The 22,533-nt window shown below is 37.0% G+C and overlaps 1 protein-coding gene across 1 annotated transcript in view; it reads right to left on the bottom strand.

The window, feature by feature from the left end:
* Positions 1-22,533, bottom strand: part of LOC134533761 (collagen alpha-1(XV) chain-like) — a 405,900-nt gene that overhangs the window by 259,623 nt on the left and 123,744 nt on the right. The window lies entirely within an intron of this gene.

The raw sequence follows: 22,533 nt of genomic DNA, 5'->3' as shown, positions 1-22,533 counted from the left end.
GACATAACTATGGGCTTCTGGTTTGATGTTCAAAGTACCCGTATTAATAAATCATGAGATTAACTAATGACTTGAAATGGACCACTGATAATCTGCAGTGGCTTGGTGAGTTGAGAGTTCTCAAGCTGCGTCCAAATTCAAGTAGGCCCATAGTTATTTTTTTTTACGACTTCACATACCTCACTTGCCCTTGTGCACTAGAGCATTTTGGACGTGTGTAATTTTTGGCCTGTTTTAATGACCCGTGGCTTTTCTAGCGCGATTACAGAATATTGCTAAAATCTTGTAACTGAAAAAAGTATGCGATTAATTCAAAACATTTTACCAAATAAATAGACACGTTAAATTTTCAGGTGCGTCAAACATTTATTTTATAACATAACCTTTAATAATAATATTTTTTGAAGAATTTATGCGTAGGCCTTTTTAATTTTAAGTACACATAAAACATCTGATTTCAAAACTTCTGTTTCAGAGAGTTCGAAGATATATTTTTGTTTAATTAAATAACTCACACACACACACACCTTCTTATCAGTTTATGAGGAAGACAATTTAAAAAATTTCTTAAACTCGCACCTAGTTTATTTAAATTTAATTTATGCCATTGTTTACACATGACGCTTTCATTTACAGTGGTTAAAGGTAAGCTTAAAATGATTAAATAATTTCATCTTTTTACAAATACCTCCCAGTATTTAAGTAAATTTGATACAATTTCATTTTCATGTAGAATACATATAGTACGATTCCGGCATCTCAATTGAAAGCTTCTGAACTCTTAAATCTTCACTCCGCAGATGTTCTCCCGGAGCATTCCAGTCATGTTTCTCTCCTGGTTTTTGCTCATGTTGGCAATGGCCAACTGACAGTCCACGGTATAGTATCGCACGATCCGTTGAAGAATCTTTCGTTAAGAAATATCATCAGACAACTATCGTGTATTAACTTTATTTTTTTCTGTACAAGTTGTCAGCAGTGTTCGGAAGCCACAGTATTCTCACAGCAATCCTAAAAAATAATAATGACTAAGTTGTATATAGTTTTATATTCTTTAGTTTCCAAGGATTTTTGTAAATACTAGAAAAAAATATTTTTGTTACATACACATGCCATTATCATGACATATATCACAAAAACCTTATAACTCACTTTTTTTATGGCCCTCGGATTAGGTTCAAAGGTGAATCTTGCAAAATAGAGAAGTTTGGCATCACTGTATTAAGGTACCTATTAGTCTTTACATCAGATCACGGGTAACAATAGAGACGTAAGTAGTATGCATACGTGAGTTTCCGAAGTGCAAAAAAAAAAATTGCCTTGGTCAGTTGTCAAATCTTGCGGCTACTCTGATAGCAATAACGAAACCTATCTAATTTGTTTGACGCCTTAAGCCTTTGTTCATCACTGGTGCACACTTGTATAATCAACTTTATAAAGTCCATTCTTCGTATTCCATTATGTATGTAAAAACACATACACATTTACTAGTAATAATATAAGGAAGTTTTGAGAGACGGCAGATGTAGCGTACTTTAAATGTCCTAAACATATACGGGTACTTTGACCATCGCATAAATAGATATAAGGTCAAACATTTTTTTCTCTAAAAATCTCGGTATTTAAATTGAAGAGCTGTATTAAAAATAATACTTTTTTAATTTGGTGTTTCAAGTTACACAAAAGATAAAAATATTATATTTTTCGTAAATTCCAAGAAAATAATGGAGAGAAAAAAATTTAGACACTTCGTTGTTCAATACCGAAAGTTGTTTCTTTGATCAAATTGTATTCAGTAAAATGTTAAAGGCGAACATTAAACTAATGCTGCCGGAAAACGAAATCGCCTTAACAAAAGTTTCTTTCGAAGAAGATGCAAGAAGACAAGTTACCGAGAAAGATGAAAAAAAAATGAAAGATTTGATGTCTCAATAAAGCGAATATTCAAACAATAATGCAGTGACTATAGCAGCGGGACGAGGGGTTGCGGGGAAAAGTCTTAGTTAAATTTTGTCCCAATAATATGATGCAGCCATTTCAATGGAGAATCGTGGAAATCCTATTAGTATAATCTGATATACTTGGAAAAATGTATTAAATTACGTTCCCTGTTCCGCTGGCATATATATAAATGTGTGCGTGATGGCGGGAAAGAAATGTCCCGCAGCGAAAACTCGCACCGTCTCGTTAGGAAACTTGGCAACAGCTCAAAGAACTGGCAGTAAGCCACTCTGGGAGTGAGTCAAGGGCCTTGACCCTGTCGCTACTAAAATACCCTCACGAGTATCGGACTGGAGGAGCGTGGCGAATCTGGTAATTAACGATCATTTCTGGCAGTCTCGCTCATGTCCTGCACTATAGGCCCGATCGTACCGTGCGTCCCGAAGCATGCCGAAGCAACCGTTGGTACAGCTTACTGATAACCGCGCGAAAATCACAGGAAATTAACAAAAAATTATGAACAATAAAGTGTGTCTCAGATTAAAACATAGTCTTTATTTAAAATTTTGCTGGATTTCACATAAGTTGCATTAAGTGAGCCCCATGAAGCCCACATGCGGTGTGCTGATCTTCAGAAAAAATACCCGCCATTTGAAATATTTTCTAGAGATCCACATGGCGTGTGTTTACGATGAGGGCAAAAGTTTAGTTCTTTTTCAGTATTTCTTTCATAAACAAATTATTTCTTTCAAACAAATAAAAACGGAAATTAAAACCAATTCAAAATAAAATAAAATGAAAATATATATCACAAATTAAAAATGCAATACATGAAAATAATCTTACTAACAAAATTATAGAATACTCGTATTTTTATAATAGTAATAATATCCAAAACGCGTTATTTCAAAATAATTTTCAAGTCTGAAACATCAGGTGTGGATTCTTAAAAGCACGCAAGGTGGTATCATTACACCTTAATCACCATTTCTCCTCCATGAAATGTCACAATTACCGGCCAAATAGCATAATTGCTTCATGCACGACGAGAAGACTGCGTGTCAGTTCAGAGTCCTTGCACTTAAGCCCACTCCACATGATGCCCAATTTCTGCTATACCTTGTTTTATACCCGTGGGTATAAAAATGTGCATAAAAGTTCTATAGTACATGATAAACAGGATTCGTTACTCCATACACACGATACCTAGAATGCTAACAAAAAAAAAACAGCCAATGCAGTTGCCGCCCAAAGCAAGCATATCGAGGTAGAGTAAAAATGTTGTTGTCAATTTAACCAAATACTGAAAATATATGAAAATTGCTGCGGTATCGTTTAAAAATTATGGAACCTCGTGAATGATTTTGGATAGTTTATCTTCTATACTTCACTTACAAAAAATATTAATAAGTTTGTTTATTATTTAAAAAAACAAATTGAGTATGTTTGAAATTTACGTGATTGAATTTTCATTAGTAGGTTAGTTTCAAAATCTGGTAAAATAAAATTTAAAGGATACGAGGGAATATGAGTTCCCTTGAATTCAGTTTATTTTTCTTATATTTATAATACTACCATAATCAGACAGTTCATCTAACTAATTCACTGTATTAATTGTGCTAATTTTATTGTAATAGTAAAAATGCTACAGATTTACATATTTTATATAGGTATATTACTTAATTACTGAATTATTTTATTACTTACTTTGATAAATTGTAACTGCCCATTTTTGTAACCCAGTGAGGTAAAGAAAAACACGCAAAGTTGACTTATAAACTTAAATCTAAAGTGAACGAAATCCATATCGCATTTTCATTTAGGATAACAGGTGTAGGTTTCTACAATGTGTTAGTTTATTCATTAATAATTTATGAATATTCATTTTCTAATTAACGTTAGAGTTTTAATGACAGAAAGAATTTTTTGTTTAAATTACTTATGAACATATCATTTAATTTTATTTTAAGTAAAAATGAATCTACCTAGTATAAAATCATAAAACCAATAAACTGAGATAGGTATTTAATAATATTTATCTATAAAATAAACAAAATATATTTATACAAATTTGCTTAAAGCACAATATGAATAATTCAGTAATCTGTTATTTAAAGAAGAGTAGAAAACGTTTTTGCAGTGACGAGGTTCGGAACCACATCAAAAGTTTTATTTTTTCACCTCACCTGCGCGCTTCGCCACTATGCTAGGTGAGGACTAAGAGCAATCAACCACGTAATGTATTTTCATTTAATATTTTACAACATGCCATTACTTTTTTCTATGACTATTTTAGTTTATGAAATATATTCCTAGGTAGTTTTACTATCATAAAGTTTCACTTGGCATACCGTTACGTTTTTTACGATTCCTAATGTTTACAAAATTGCTTATATAAGGGTTTATATTTCTACAAGTTGGCCCGCCATCTTGACGACTTCGTCTAGAAGGAGAAGCAGAAAAATATAACACGTTCTATTATGGTTTTAGCTAAGACTTGGGGTATCAAAACTTCTATACAAAGAGCCAGACCCTTGGAGGGGTGCGGAAATGTTACCTACACGAGAGCAGACACGCTAACAGAGAACAGGTATGAAAACTGTATGAAAACTGCTAAGGAATTGGGTATCGTGTGGGTCTGGCTTTAGAGGCGATACCGCGCTAGAAGCATGAGTGAACTTCGCACACACTACCACTAATACAACCCTTGACTACGTGGGCACATTGATATGTTATCATCGAAGATTTGTGTTTGTATGTCTAAAGCATTCTTATCTCAATTACGATGAATCTCAATATATTTGGAATTAAACTAATAAAGGTCTTGGTTTTCTTGTGTGCCATGTAAATGTTTCTATGTAAATCTCGAATTTTTACTATAATTAGGATATTTGTAAAGAAATTAAACATACTATTTTTGTCTGTGCATTAATATTTGTTTCTTGTCAGATACCATAGAGCTGTTTTAAAGATCAAGATCATATTCGTCTATTAGGTCGAGACCTAATTTATTTATTTTTAATGAATTTAATACTAAGATCTTCCAAATAAAGTGTCGTACCAAAAATATCAAATCATCAGGAATATGGGTTGAACCGGTCATCATTTAATGACCACGGGCGACAAGAGAAACACAATTATTAACGGTTTGATAAATGTACCCTGAATTGTTCCGTAAAATGATAACGTCGATCTGTCACAATGAAAGATTAATTCTTGTTACTCTCACGAACTTTCTTCCTTGAATCAACTTTGCCTGTGACTTCGTTTGCTTGAAATAGATAAAGAGAAAATCATGAAAAAATTAATATCTACGTGCAAAGGGAATGATGAATCATCTATAAAAGTAATTATTTTGCCCCCGCTTACGTATGCTCACATATGATATGAAGATATGCTATATAAAAACGCCTCAAGATATCGGAATTGCGCCTGTTTACGGAAGTCATTTAATAAACACGCTGAGGGTGAATTTTTAGTTCTGTTTCCATATTTCGTTTGTAAACTGTATTCTTAGAAAAGTAAAAATAGCCAAAACGCATTATTTTAGAATAAATTTCAATCATGAAACAACCGATGCGGATTCTCAGAAGCACGCAAGAAGTTTTCATTACACCTTTATCGCCATTTTTCAACCATGAAATGCCATAGTTACCGCTTAAATAGCATAGTTTTACTATGCACGATGAGAAGACTGCGCGCCAGTTCAAAGACTTGTGCTTAGAGGCTATACCGCACTAGAAGCACTAGCGAGCTTAGCTCTTATCATCCCGCATAACTAACATAAAAATACCCCTGTCCAGGCTGGCGTTTTAAACGTTACATCGCGACATATATTGTCCTTTTAAAAATGGCTAAAAATATGTTGTTTTTTTTTAATTTCGCGATGCACCAACAAATTAACCAAACATTCTGACTAAAATTCTAAATAAATTTTTGTTTTGGCATTTATCTAACGTCGTTTTACCAAATCTACCACAAATTTAAAATATATTCCAAGTGGTCATATAGACCAGACCAGACTTCTTTTCAGTTTTATTTCATGTATGTACAAATGAATGACGTTGTGAAAAACAATGGTACAGTTGGTTTTTAATGGAAATGAGTAGTATGTGAATGGGGCTCCGGGCCCAGGATGCAGGATGTGGTGCCGGTGCCGGTGTACGCCATCTTGGATTGTGACATCACGGCGGCCATCTTGGATTGTGACGTCACGGCGGCCATCTTGGATGCGCGTCAGGAAATTTCAGAAGCACTAAGACAAAACCGTCTAAATATTGTCAAGAATAATCGGAAGCACTTGGAGAAAACCATCAAAATATTGAAAAGAATAATCAGGAGCACACGGAGAAATGTATATGTATGTATGTATGTATGGTTTTGTACATGTACGGTTTAGAGGTTATTCAGACTATCGAAAAACTAGACTTTCATGTTAGGCTTATCGGCAACGTATTTATTTCGTCGAACATTGTCGTACATTGACTTGTGTTTTATTTTTGAAAAGAGAATAATTTATAAACTCCGCGAAATATAATGGAAAAACAGAATATTGAATTTATTTAATATTTAGTTACACTTGTCACTGTTCAAGTATCGAATTGAGGGCAGGAATCCAGCGATTCAATATGCAAATTAATAAGTGATTTTTTTGATGAATTTTGGATTTTTTCCTGATTTTATAGCTAAATGAATACACGATTTCAAGATGGCGTCCAAATTTCAAGATGGCGGGGGAACCTCGGTAATAAATGTTTACTGCACTGTAGCGGTTGGAATTAAATTATCCAGATGGAAATGTAATCTATAAGACGAGTACACGCACAATATGGTGTACTCCAGCAGGTGGTAGCTCCAGGTAGCATGTACTGAACTTAGAATGTTAGATCCATGATGGTCGACAAGCTTAAAGTCGTAGGTCAAGGTCAAGGTAAAATTTCAAGGTAAGGTAAAATTTCAAGGTCAAGGTCAAAGTTCAAGGTCAAAGTTCAAGGTCAAGGTCAAATTTCAAGGTCAAAAGTTCAAGTTCAAAGTTCAAGGTCAAGGTCAAATGTAAAGGTCAAGGTCCAAGGTCAAAGTCGAATTTCAAGGTCAATGTCAAAGTTCAAGGTCAAGGTCAAATTTCAAGGTCATGGTCAAAGTTAAAGGTCAAGGAAAATTTTCAAGGTCAAGGTCAAAGGTCAAGGTGTAAGTTCATTGCCAGCAGTTGAGGACAAGGGTATGGTGACCAGAAAATTATACTAACATGGTATCAGTACACTCTAGCGGACGAAAACAAGATGGTGGTCTCCAGCGGATGAAGAAAAGATGGTGGACATGTCGTGTTACCAGCTGACGATATATGTACCTTGGTATTGTTGGTGGTAGATCAGTCTGTAGTTGGCTTCTGTGGAGGAAGGATCGGCCGTTTACTCTCGACGGGAATCGAACCAAGGACATAAATCTATCTAATCAAACGGAATTCAAATAACCACATCCTGCATCCTGGGCCCGGAGCCCCATTCACATACTACTGAAATGGTTTATTTGTTCTGTGGTTATTTGCTGTTTACTTTCACAGTACGCATGTGAAGTGAAACCCTTCTTCCCCCTTAATTGGAAGAGGGGTTGCGTCCCCGACTCACTCTGGGCGCGAAGGGAAAAAATAAATATTAAAAAGCTAAACAATATAAATTCCCCACACCACTGCCCAGGGGTCAGGCCAAAAACTTCAAAGGATATAAAAGCAGAGTAACCATTAAACAAACAAGTGGCAAGACTTTGGACGTATGTTATTAAAAAATAGAAATTTGCAAAAATAGTATTTACTATACATAACCATACAAGCTTAGTTACAAAAGCTGACGTTAATAATGGCAGCATCTTATCCCCATTTGCGATACTAACAATAACCTTTAAAAAAACGTAAAAATATAAATACTGATAACAACAAGTATAAAAATATATAAGGGCGTGAGGCGTGGCCACTATAAAATATCAAAATTTACTGACTGCCCTAATACCAAAAATCAAACAAGACAAACAATACAAATATATAAAAAATTCTACAATAATAATACTGAAGTACAAAAATTTATTTAAATAAAGTTCTTAAACTCTCAATCAACGGTTTAGTCTTTCTTCAGATGTTCGTTGCTAAAGACTTGCCAAAAAACAAAGTTAATATCCTAGGCGTGCGCTGGCTTCCTGACCTTCCTCACCAACTCCAGAGTCTAATGCCACGCCGGGCCATAGGTACGAATTCACAAAGGCGTGAACGATGATCAAAAAAAATTATCTTATTTTTAAGGGAAATGTAGCAAAAACTCTTCACGTAACATAACTATGTTACCACAGAAGCATTTATCATCTACTTCAAACAAAGTCTTACTTCTTTATTAACTTGCCAATGATTTCATAAAAACGTAGAATGGCCGCACCAACCAACATCAGGCTGCGCATGTAGTCCAATACCGATAGCATACATTTTATAATACTGCACAAGCTGATTATATTAGCTAAATGCAACTTTAAGTATGCAAATTCCGAAGACAAAGTCTCAAAAACAAATTGCAAAATGTTCGTTTCTTCCAAACTTATACTTTCATTACAACTACAGGCAAACGGGCGACCTTTTTAAAAAATCCCACACTGGAACAACGTGTGAAACAAATGGGCCTCTTCACCAAACAGGCTAATAAAAGTTCCGTCCAAATAAAATTTAGTATGGGAAAATACACAGTTCACTAGGTTTGCCAAAAACCAGTGCAGCACCACGAGGGTAAAAATCAAAATCGCGGCCTCTCTTTACCTTGATTTCTTCTGTATCACAGGGCAATCCATTGCCCTGTCACCCAGCGTGGAGCCTCCATCCCAATACTCTTCGTCGCCCGTTGCCATCCGGCACACCAGTCCGCACCGTCACATAGCTCTGTCCTCGACGGTCGCTGGCCACACACTCCACGCGGCCCCAGCTGATTTTCACTCCCGGCAAGCCGAATGTCTGACGTCATCAGCCAACCGCCGGGCGCTCGCCAAGTGGTATTTACGTGAAACACAATCGATGTTCTTAAACTCATAATCGATAGCTACCAAACGGCGTATAACTAATTAACAGAAACAAATATAATTAAATAAATTTACAGATAAATTAACATTAATTAAAAAAAGCGTAAAAATACGTGAAATAAAAAACCATATAAAACTAGAGACCAGCAACAAAAATAAATTACAAGTAAAAATGTGGCCCTGCCCGCCACAACCTCCGCCTTGAACAAAAATATTTAAACAGCAAAGAAAATCTTAAAAATAACCACAACTACAAATTATAAAAAAAAAAAAAATACCAGAGTAAGTTCCAAATAAAATAAAAAAAAATATTTAGCCATATTCACCCTAAAAGGGTCATCCACATTCATTTTAGGAACTCCGCCTTACAAACATTTTCAAATGACTAACATGGGCCTTTTTTACCTTATTATTTCTTTCAACTTCTTCCAACAAAACAGTAACCGGCCCTAAAATCTTTACAATCTTATACGGTCCATCATACTTATTCTCTAACTTAGAGCTCTGATACCCTGCTTTGTCACTCAAGACAAATTGCCTGCATAGCACTTCATCACCAATTTTAAATACATTATCCACTCGCCCCTTATTATAAAACTTACTCATTTTCTTTCTAACCTTTTGCAGATTTTCGGCTGCTTCTTCCCACATTTTTTCCAACAAACGGGGGCTTCGGGTTTCCAAAAGGGCTGGATGCAAACCCCAACAATTTAGTAAAGGATGGGGTACATTTCTTCCCAAAAAAATTTCCGATGGTGTGAATTTAGTACCACTGTGCATGGTCATGTTAAAAGCTAAATTTAATACGTAGATAACACTGTCCCACTTCCGTTGGTTACGTTGATGAAAAATCGTGAGGGCCACTTTGACATTCTTATTCACCCTTTCAACCAAATTAGGATTGGGATAATAGGGGCTGGTAGTAATATGTTTTATACCCCAATCTAAACACATCACTTCAAAACACTTACTCTTAAAATATGTAGCATTATCTGATACTACTTGCTCCGGGCTACCAAAAAAAACCCACACTTTAGTTTTTAAAGCCTTAATAATACTCTCGCTTTTCATATTACGCAAAGGCAAAAAAAAAAAAACAAAATTTAGAAAAACCATCTACCGCTATAAGTAAGCAATTATTCCCCCCTAATGATCTAGGTAGGGGCCCAAAAATGTCCAAATAAACCCTTTCCCAAGGTCTAGTCAGAGCTTCAACAGAGTATTTACCTATCTTACTATGTCTAGATTGCTTAGCGCGCTGGCAATCTTCACAGCTTAAAACATGATCTTTTACGTCTTTTTTCAAACCTGGCCAAAAAAATTCTTTAGAGATTTTATCTATAGTTTTTTCGATTCCGCCATGCGCGCCTATATTAGAATCATGATAATACCGCATTATCATTTTCCTTACCCCCTTAGGAACAAAAACTTTGTGTTCTCCATCTTTCATCCAACACAAAAGCCCGTCTTTCATTCCTAAGTCTATAGTAGTATCCTGCCCCAAACGCGTTATTAAATCTTTAGTCTCAGGATCCTCTTTTTGTATTTCGCGCAAATCAATAAATCCTTGAGGGAATTCCCTCAGGATGTTACATTCTTCCTGGTCTTCAGTTCTCATTTCGTCATTACACTGAAACTCATGTTCATCAAACATGCGCGATAAGGCATCGGCCACTACATTTTCCTGTCCTTTCATATGTTTGAGGTCAAAACGAAAACGCGTCAACCGCATGATCCACCGCCCTATTTTCCCTAGTTGCCGCGGGTGGGAAAAAAGCCATGTCAAAGCCTGGTTGTCAGTCCATAATTCAAATTTCTCATGTTCAAGAAAACTCTCAAATCTCTCCAACGCAAATATGCACGCTAATGCTTCCTTCTCATATACACTGTATTTTAACTCGTGCTTATTTAGGGATTTACTAGCATACATAACCGGTTTTAAACCTCCCTCACGTTCTTGCAACAAAACCGCCCCCAGACCTACTCCCGAAGCGTCCACTTGCACAATAAATTTTTGCTTAAAATCCGGAAGTATTAAAATGGGGGGTTGAGCTATGGCTTTCTTTAAATTCCTAAAGGCCTGTTCTTCCTCTTCCCCCCATACAAACTTAACATCTTTCCTTTTCAAATTATTTAAAGGCGCGCATAGGTTAGCGTAATTCGGTATAAAACGGGAAAAATAACCAAGCATTCCTAAAAAGCGCATCACTCCCTTAACATTACGGGGGGCCGGGAAATTAACTATGGGGTTTATCTTATCTTGGTCCATGACCAATTCACCTTCTCGGATTATGTATCCTAAAAATTTTATCTCGCTACGGGCCCAAACTATTTTTTCCGGATTTACGGTAAAGCCGGCTCCCTTTAGTTTCTCAAGTACTTTTCTTATATGTTCTATATGTTCTTCAAAACTATTTGAAAAAACACAAATATCATTCAAGAAACTTATTACAAATTTATACTGATATTCTTGTAATATGTGCCCTAAAATTCGTGACAAACATTGGGCCCCAAAATTCACCCCAAAAGGCACTCTAGTCCATTCAAAGTGCCCCCAAGGAGTGACAAACCCGGTAAATTTCTGACTACTTGCTTCTAATTCACATTGATGAAACGCCGAGTTCAAATCAAGCACCGTAAAAAACTTGGCTTTTCCCAAATATTGCAAAACAATTTCAACTTTAGGCATGGGAAACGGATCTAGTTTTACCCTGTCATTAAGGAGGCGATAGTCAAGGACCAAACGATATTTGCCCTTATTTTTCTTATCTACTAAAAAGGCCGGTGAGGCAAAATTGGATTTAGAAGGGACTATTACCTTATTATCAAGTAAATCATTAATAATTTCTCGAAAGGCTTTCATTTTAGGCGGGGCACATTGATACGGCACACATTTAATAGGGGTTTCATCTACCAGCACGATTTTGTATGGCATTAGCGTACATTTGCCAATTTTAGTAGTGATAACATCCTTATATTCCTCGTTTAATTGCTGTATCTGCAATTTTTCCTTCTCACCCAACCTTTGCTCTAACCCTTAGATACCGCCACAAACCACCTTTCTTCTTTTTTTACTCTCCCACAATTTTATCTTAATTTTATCATTAAAATCGAACCTCATTACTTTCTCGCCGCACACTATTATAGCCTTACTATCATTTAAAAAATCCATTCCCAAAACTACTTCATGGATCAAATCGGGCATTACCCAGAATTCACGTGTCCAAGATAAATGTTCCAATTTAAAATTTAAAAATACTTTCACCTTTACCTGAACCTTTTGCCCGTCCGCCATGGCCACATTAATGCCTTGACTACTTACGATCTTAGTTTTCAAAAATTTATGATCGCGCACCAAATTACTTAAAAATTTCTGCTGGATGAAACTACAACTAGCCCCCGTATCAAGTAGAGCTTCTATCTCACGATCATACAACCAAACTTTGACACATAAACCTCTTTTTGCCTGAATGACCGCCAAACTATGCTTATTGTTAAATCGATATTTCTTAACTTCCTTACGGAAATTACATTTCCCGCTATTATGACCATCTTTATTACAAAAACCACAAACTAATTTTTTCTTGCGATTACATTTTTTTTATCAAATGGTCCATGCTGCCACACCTAAAACATGTCTTGTGTCTTTCCTGCTCCAGTTTCTTTTTAAATCAAAATTTTTCTGAATGACCATTTTTGCCACAAAAACCACAAACAAATTTATTTACCTCCGAAACCGAGCAATCCTTAGCAAAATGTCCTACCTTATTACACTTAAAACAAGTCTTATCACCTTTTTTATTACCCGGCGTTTTAAAACAAAACGGTTTAAAATTGATTTTGCCTTTACACTTGTCGAATTCACATTTAGCGTAAAAAATATTATCAACCTGGATAGCCCAAGTGTTGAGTTCCTCCACACTATTAGGTCTGCCAATAAATGCGCATTCGTGTCTGATGGCAGGATTTAGATTTTCCAAAATAATAGCTACAAAACGGTGATCATCTAACTGCAGACCAAATACATTAACGTGATTTCTAATATCCTGTATAAATTCTAAGGTGCTTTCATTTTCCCGTTGAAAACGGAAAATAAATTCCTTAATTAGATCGTCCTTCACCCTCTTAGGGCACAAATATTCCCACAAATTCTCTTTCACTACCGACCATCCAACATACTTATTTATACCTGACGTAATCACGTCCCTAGCGATCCCGCTACATTTAGTCGAAATACACCTTAACAATTCTTGCTCATTTTGTAAACAACAATTAGTTTTCAAACTATCTACCCCCAAGCAAAACTTTATTAAATCTCTTGGCCCACCGGAGCATAAAGATGGCAACCTATCCAGTTCCTTAAAAAGTAATTTACTTTGCATAGCAGTATTCAATGAATTTACTTGGCTGATCTCCGAATTCTCCACATTTTCCTCAACAGGTTTTTTCCTCCCTTCTTTAATGTGGGTACTTAATTTCCTGCGTAAGGTATCAATGTCATCCTCCAGACCACTCTCTACTCCCGCTGCTTGCAAATTAGCGTAAACCTGTTCTTTGGGAAGTTTATAAATCCAAGAAACTGCCATTATTAAAAAAAATCAAAAAAGTCGGCAAAATCGCAAAGGTCCAAAGTCTCTGCCTAGCAGAGTGGCGCAGGTTGAAACCCTTCTTCCCCCTTAATTGGAAGAGGGGTTGCGTCCCCGACTCACTCTGGGCGCGAAGGGAAAAAATAAATATTAAAAAGCTAAACAATATAAATTCCCCACACCACTGCCCAGGGGTCAGGCCAAAAACTTCAAAGGATATAAAAGCAGAGTAACCATTAAACAAACAAGTGGCAAGACTTTGGACGTATGTTATTAAAAAATAGAAATTTGCAAAAATAGTATTTACTATACATAACCATACAAGCTTAGTTACAAAAGCTGACGTTAATAATGGCAGCATCTTATACCCATTTGCGATACTAACAATAACCTATAAAAAAACGTAAAAATATAAATACTGATAACAACAAGTATAAAAATATATAAGGGCGTGAGGCGTGGCCACTATAAAATATCAAAATTTACTGACTGCCCTAATACCAAAAATCAAACAAGACAAACAATACAAATATATAAAAAATTCTACAATAATAATACTGAAGTACAAAAATTTATTTAAATAAAGTTCTTAAACTCTCAATCAACGGTTTAGTCTTTCTTCAGATGTTCGTTGCTAAAGACTTGCCAAAAAACAAAGTTAATATCCTAGGCGTGCGCTGGCTTCCTGACCTTCCTCACCAACTCCAGAGTCTAATGCCACGCCGGGCCATAGGTACGAATTCACAAAGGCGTGAACGATGATCAAAAAAAAATTATCTTATTTTTAAGGGAAATGTAGCAAAAACTCTTCACGTAACATAACTATGTTACCACAGAAGCATTTATCATCTACTTCAAACAAAGTCTTACTTCTTTATTAACTTGCCAATGATTTCATAAAAACGTAGAATGGCCGCACCAACCAACATCAGGCTGCGCATGTAGTCCAATACCGATAGCATACATTTTATAATACTGCACAAGCTGATTATATTAGCTAAATGCAACTTTAAGTATGCAAATTCCGAAGACAAAGTCTCAAAAACAAATTGCAAAATGTTCGTTTCTTCCAAACTTATACTTTCATTACAACTACAGGCAAACGGGCGACCTTTTTAAAAAATCCCACACTGGAACAACGTGTGAAACAAATGGGCCTCTTCACCAAACAGGCTAATAAAAGTTCCGTCCAAATAAAATTTAGTATGGGAAAATACACAGTTCACTAGGTTTGCCAAAAACCAGTGCAGCACCACGAGGGTAAAAATCAAAATCGCGGCCTCTCTTTACCTTGATTTCTTCTGTATCACAGGGCAATCCATTGCCCTGTCACCCAGCGTGGAGCCTCCATCCCAATACTCTTCGTCGCCCGTTGCCGTCCGGCACACCAGTCCGCACCGTCACATAGCTCTGTCCTCGACGGTCGCTGGCCACACACTCCACGCGGCCCCAGCTGATTTTCACTCCTGGCAAGCCGAATGTCTGACGTCATCAGCCAACCGCCGGGCGCTCGCCAAGTGGTATTTACGTGAAACACAATCGATGTTCTTAAACTCATAATCGATAGCTACCAAACGGCGTATAACTAATTAACAGAAACAAATATAATTAAATAAATTTACAGATAAATTAACATTAATTAAAAAAAAGCGTAAAAATACGTGAAATAAAAAACCATATAAAACTAGAGACCAGCAACAAAAATAAATTACAAGTAAAAATGTGGCCCTGCCGGCCACAGAACATACAACACAACTTAGTTCTTTGAACGAGTCTTGCAATGGGTGATATTGACCCTTCAATCTGTTCGTGCCTCATTACGGGAGCATGTGTGTTCCCAAAACGTCATTAGTATTTTGTTTTAGGAAGCCTTTTGCGTTCGTCAGCGCGGTTGTTGATGTGTAGTACAACATACCTTACATTTTGTTCCCGGGTTTGTCTATGTGTTACTGCGTTGGTCGAAGTGTTCTCCAGATATTATTGTTACGATTTACCGCGGGTTTGTAAGGGATAGCCCAATTAAAGATTTTTTACACTACACAGTTTTATTTATTGCCACTACTTATGTCACTTACAAAAATCTTCTAAAATAGGAAAAAATTAATTAAACTTAAAGAAAGGTCTATTCCCCAGTCACTCGTTCCACACACCTCGCTGGGCCACACCTCTGGTGCAACTCTCGCCGCAGCACCCCTCGTGGGTCTCCCGCCGCGGGACTCCGTCGCCACACTCTGCCGCCGCCGACGCACTTGCCCTTCGCCGAGGATCAGCTCGACTCCTCGCTCGCAACTTCGCTCGGGACTCCGCCGCGCCCGCGACTCTATCGCCCGGAAACTCCGCCGTGGGAGAAATCCTTACTGAACACTCCGAACTGACTCTCTACTCTGATGTCCTTGGGCATATATATATATATATATATATATATATATATATATATATATATATAGGCCCCGGCGCAATTCCAGAACTCACGAGAGCGGCCGGGGCCAGTCGCGTCATCGCGAGCCGTCCCGACGGCAGAAATCTCTTGAAAACACGTGTCGGCGGCTCGCGTAACTCCACAGGTGGCAGGTTTCTGATGTCACACTAACAGTGCCGCGCGGGGGTAGCGGAGGGCTGGAGGGAGATAAAGCGGCGACCCAGGTGCGCACATCACATCTCATGATACGGCGGCATGTGATGCAGCCCAGCCAGCTCTGCACCCGCGCGTGACGCGGCCCTGCTAACGTTGGTAACAATATGTTAAGTATCATCGTTGTTTTCCTGTGTTTGTTGCTACGTTCAAGGTTGTTTTTTGTTAGCCTACTGTGATCGTTTGTTCTGGTTTGCTGATTGATTTCTTCCACGGAGATCTCCTGGCCGTTTTGGCTATAAACTTCAGCTGGTTTCAGCTTCTTCTCCTTGTGATTACGTTTTCATCTTTGTTGTAAATTAATTAGTTTATTCTATGACAAGCATTGTTACTCATCAATGGCAAATTTCCAGAAAATTGTTTTAAAATAACCTGCAGTATCGAGCCACGGAGGATTAAAATTTCTTCCAAGGAGGGACACCCCTTTCCAGTAGCTTAAATAGATTTTTACCGGACATTATTTTTGGCCTTGCCATCACTGAACCAAACGGTCAGACACTTTGACGCAAGGAGAGGAAAACAAACCCTTTTTTTACTTTTCCAAAAACATGGAGAACTACTCGCTGATGATTGTTAGCCTAACACCATTGCATTACCTCTGAGGTCACAGACAATCCCGAAGCTCAAAGAATCGTAAGGACGAGTACGGAGTTGCTGAGTTGTAAGTTTCCCGTGACAACACAAGAAATGCAATGACGTTAGTTAAACATTCAACAACGCAGGTGGTAGGGCATTACTATTTTAACACCGCGAGAAGCCTTTTGGACCAGCCGGTGGTCTGCGCCATGCATGCGAGACAAGACACCCAAAAAATTGACTAAAGTGTAGCGTTCGCACTGGGAAAACAGTTTTAAATGCCCATATTTAATGTACTATGATATTATTAATGGAACATGAATATTAATGTTCATCTAAAATAACACATATTCGTAAATTTGTACATTTACATGACCACAGCTGTATCTCTACAAAATAGTGTTCTCAGGAATACTGGGTTCGGATTCTTACCTGGGCATTTAGGCTTTGTGTTGTCACAGTACCTCCAATACTTAAATTATTTGTAAACCGTTCCCTAAATAGCTTTTCAGTTTTAAATGCGCACACTTAAAAGCATAATACAACAAAAAATGTCAAATTATATAATAGTCGATTATCTTTTAATTGATTTAAGAAAATTATGCTTGAATGAAACATCAAATAAAATATATAATTATGTGCCGATATCCTTAAAAAAATACTCAGCATTATCTAGAAAAGAGTATTTTATATATGTAAAAATAAATATAGCCGTGTGTTTTACAAAGTTACAAAATCATTTTTGTAGTATTACAAACTATTTCTTTGCAACTGGGTTTTAAAGGAATCTTTTGTGAAAGTACAGAAAATGTTTTTCCCGTGTGGAAGTATCTGTACTGAGCGTCTATATTTTTACATCTTACAGAATAATTATCATCGACCGTGGTCAATCACCATTTCCGCGTTGTTTTGGGAGTTGCATTAGCTGATGAGATATTAAGTGACTTCAACGGGCATGTGTCGTTTTGCCTAAAGGCGTTTTGCCCTAATTTTAGGCAAAACACCGTTTAGCAAAACGCCGTTTAGCAAAACGCCGTTAGGCAAAACGCCTTTAGGAAAATCGCTGTTAGGCAAAACGCCGTTGGCCAAATAGGAGTTAGGCAAAACGCCGTTAGGCAAAACACCGTTTGGCAAATCGGATTTAGGCAAAACACCGTTAGGCAAATCGCCGTCAGGCAGAACTCCGTTAGGGAAAACGCCGTTAGTGAAAACGCCGTTAGGCAAATCGCCTTTAGGCAAATCGCCTTTAGGCAAATCGCCTTTAGACAAATCGCCTTTAGGCAAATAGCCGTTAGGCAATTCGACGTTAGGCAAAACGCCTTTAGGCGAAATGACTTTAGGCAAAACGCCGTAACGAATTCGTGTTTAGGCAAACCGCCTTTAGGCAAATCGCCTGTTACTCACTTCAGCTACGTCACAGCGTGCCATCTGACAATTCCTAGCTCCATAAATCTACGATCACATAAACCCCCAAGATCACAATTCTTCAGAGATCTTAACATGCGCTTGGAGCAGGGCCGTGACTCACAGGGATTGGTTGCTGTCCCTGCGAGAACTCTCAGACTTATGGTATCCCACGGCAGGTTTCTCACTCGCAAAAAATTTCAGATTTGACAGTGACGGTAACTGAAGCGTGATCGCTTTACGTAGTTAGGTTCGTATTGTGTTTCAAACAAGTTGCAAAGTTGTGCAGGTGAGACCCTTAAATGATTTGATCACTGAATGGTTACTTAATGAGGTATTAATAAATAATTAAGTTTATTTCTTCTCCATGAGAATTCAAGTTTCTAGAAAATTTTGAAATTAACGTTTTGCAAACTTACCTTTCAGTAGCTTAAATTATTTTAATCAAGTATCAATTTTCATTGCAGATTTTATGAGCGTAAACGAATGTCCAAAAATTACCTCTCGGCCAACATAACTGACACAAACATTTTATTGCTTCATGTGTTGTACTTCAGATACTTTAAATCAAACTTTTGTTCAATTCTAAGCTATCTAATGTACTAAATATATAATACATATCATTCTAAAAAAACTGTAAATGACTTAATTGATTCGAAATTGAGAATACAAATATATTTCTTCGTCTTATATTAGATTTGAATGCTATTTAGAACGTTCTGTTACGTGAACTTCTTAACAATAAGATTCTGAGTAAAAGTAAAACATTAAGTTGAAAAAATATGAATCTATTCTAATTTAAATACGAGTTAGTTTTTTTTATGTTATCTAATATTATTTTAAAAAGCCAAAAAAACGTTCATAGTTTGATTCGATGCATTTCCTTTATGGTTTTACTATTTGTAATGTGTGGTGTTTAAAAGTGTTCCATTCTTATATAACGGTGCACGTGTTAATAATTTACCTACTCCTAGTTGGCCTCTCTCATTAATACAGCCAGAAGATATAAGGTACCCTCAATTACGTGATTTTGCTTTATAAATGAAAATAATATATTAAGAACACTAAAACGAGACACATATCTAAATAATAATAATATTGTGGGCGAAAATTTGCTAGTTAAGACTTAAATGTCGTAATTTGTGATGCAAACGACAGCGAATAAAGCTTACATCCAACCTATATTTTTTATCTTCCTTCAGCTAACGTTCTGATGTCAGAGTAGGAAGCCCAGAGACGCGGGCAGGATATTGAAAGTGTTCTTGTGCGAGATGGATTCTCAGCGCGCGCAAACGAGATTGGAGCGTCGCAAATCTTCTCCGTCGCACCCTGCGTGGCGGGTCGTTTGCGCTTCGCCGTCGGAGGCGGAAAAAATAGTTTTCTGCTAATGCGAAGAGGATGCGGGCGACATTAACTTTTTTAATCTTCGCTTTCCTCCAGTTTCTTAAGCATTAAAATATCGCATCATATGTCACTACTATTTTTAATGGAAATTCCCTAAGGATGAAACGTCCAGGTTTCACCACACATTACAAACACTTTATATACATCTATAAATATTATATATATATTTATTACGAAAGAAAGCAGAGTTTTAGCATTGCCTGGAAGCCGATCATGATAAAGTAATTCAGTATTTTTTTTTAATTTATGCATTTGTGTAACCTGTTAGTACAACATTACGTATACTACTGAAATAACTGGGGAAAAAAATTGTGATCAAGTCTTTCAGTACTCGTCAGAGATGTGTAACATCTAACCTCGGTTACCAGCCAAATGATGCGTTCTCATGTTGCAAACACGCTTTTAACACGAAACCTAGACACGAAATTAAACGTCGAATTCTTTAAAATAATGCCGAGCGTGAGAAATCTACGCTGCGGGACAACAGCCACACCAAGGAGGGAGAGCTTGTCCGACAAAAAAAAATACTCAATAGAAGTCATTGACACCTATCTATATTGCGGGACATCATCTACACTAGGGAGGGATAGCTAAGGACAGGAAAAATTCGCGGGTTCAATGACCTCAAGGATGAACTCCACAGTTCTACGTACACATTTGGTCAAATGCCACCCACTCATTGGCTGCTGTCTTGCGAGACGTCCCAACGTAGCAGCCTGTGATTCGATAAAGCTTTTGTCGGGCGTTTCTCATTGGCCCAGAGACATCCAGGTGAGTTGTGAGCCAATAGCAGAGGCAGCACTGAGGTATAACTTTTTTTTTATTTTAGCCTATCGCGAAATGAATTCGCGAATTTTTCCGGTCTCTAGGGATAACTATACCAACACAAATTTCAATAGAAGGGCTAAATTTTTAGAACAGACATCCGCTCCATTGACTCATACCTCCATGGTGAGTTTACTGTAATTCCTCAACGTGTACTGCTGTTAGGATCACAACTGACCCGTGGAGTAGGCCTACTGGGGAAACCACGTTAAAAAAAACGCGCTAAGTACACTACCTCATAGGCGGCGTGGAAACGTGTGCATATTATTACGATAACAACTTTTATAACCTTTTTGAATCGTTATAAATCAGAAACGGTGGTTCGTAGTAAAAACAGTATTGACACATTTTTTATAGATAATTTTATGATCTACAATTTTTGTCAAAGGTACTTTTATGATAAAACTTACCGTTTTGCTGAAAATCGCGAAAAACTCATTTTCTTGACCTTTGACCTTGAATAAAAATTTTTCCATGCACGGGAATGATGGGGAACTTTTAAATATTATTTATAATTATTTTTTTAACAATTTTACTGATTTTCAGCTTGTTGGTATTTTATGCACCTTCGAATGTCTAAATTGACCCGACTATACTGCTGTTAGGATCGACGACGTCTTCCCTGACTGTCACTGTCGAGCGGGAGCAAGGTACGCGAGGACGAGGCGAGAGGAAGGATGCGGGTTTGTAATCACGTCTACGAACGGGGAGGTGAGCTGTTGGAGCGCCAGGGGTTCTCTTTGCCAAGGGTTGAGGAGGGGGGCTGGTGATAAGTAGTTCCCTGCGGCGCGAAGGAAGTGAGAAACCTGCGCCGATAGTCGCACAATGTACCGCGCCGGAAGCATTCCCGCGCTCAATTCCCCGACTTCCCGGGACGGGAACTTTCTGGGAACGAATTTCCCAAAACTTCGGGAGAGGCGCTCTGAACATCCACTCCCCCCGTCGCAGGGATCCGCCGAGTCCTTCACCTGCACACGTGCGAGTCTCAGGTCCATCTGGCGCCGCATTTTCAGAACATTTCAAATAAAAAATACATATTTGGAGTCGTTTCTGTGGCGTCACTCCCTCATAATTTATAAGTTTCTTTTTTTTTTCGTTTAATGGTCTCTAGACCCCAAATCATCATCAACACAAAATGTATGCATTCACTTTTTATGGACTTACGGACACTATAGCTGCTGTATGTTTGTTCCGTACGCTTAATGAGCTGTCACTGATAATTTATTTTACATTAAATACCTCTCAATGAAGTGGTTAGGGGTAGGTTTGTTAATTAAGTGTGTATCTCTCTGGAATCATAAGACATAAAAAAAAATTTATTTTTGCAGGTATGTTTTTAAGGCTTTGTGAGCATTTACTAAGAAACGAATTAACGTAAAATTAAACTCTCGAGAGGATGAAAGTGGCTGGGTTATGTAATTTTCTATTCAATTTATTCATACATATAGACCGAATCGTCCTAAAGTTTTCTTCCTGTAGACTTCCGTAGTGAAGCACGCGTAGGCTACATAATGTAGTTTTTTTATATATATTTTTGCCGACATTATATATATTTTTTAATTTAAAATGACAGAAATTATTTGTTCTTCAACTTCATTGGCCTTGTCATACTAAAATTTTAAGCTAAGCTTATTTTGTTCCTTCATTTGTTCTAATTACTCCATGGAAACAGCCTGAAAATTCCTAGAACTATCTACGAATTACCACGCAAATGCTTCTGCAGTTTTAATTTAAAGTATTTTTTCAGTGAAATTAATGTAAAAGTAAGCAAGTAAACGCCTTATTATATCACTGCACAAAAAAAAATCTTTTGATTTCATTCCTTTCAGTAATAGCATTAACACAATAATTGGAAAACATTATACGCGCTTTTTTTTAAGACATCCTAAATTATGGCATTAAAGAACATATTTATTTTCATAAAAATAAATATAAAATACATTGCCTAAACCAAAAATTCCTTAAATGTTCGTTTAAATGACGATATATCTGAATAGGTTTTACTGGTCACGTAAGCATAAAACTGACGTTTTATAGAGTTGAGAGTATTTTGTAGGCCTTATGACAAATTAATAACGTATTTATTCCTAAAGTTTTACATTAAAATAACAACTCTAG

The sequence above is a fragment of the Bacillus rossius genome, chromosome 7 (assembly GCF_032445375.1).
Source record: "Bacillus rossius redtenbacheri isolate Brsri chromosome 7, Brsri_v3, whole genome shotgun sequence".
In the NCBI taxonomy this organism is placed as follows: Eukaryota; Metazoa; Arthropoda; class Insecta; order Phasmatodea; family Bacillidae; genus Bacillus; species Bacillus rossius.
The sequence above is the reverse complement of the archived record's forward strand: the minus strand, read 5'-3'. Positions and strand labels throughout refer to the sequence as shown.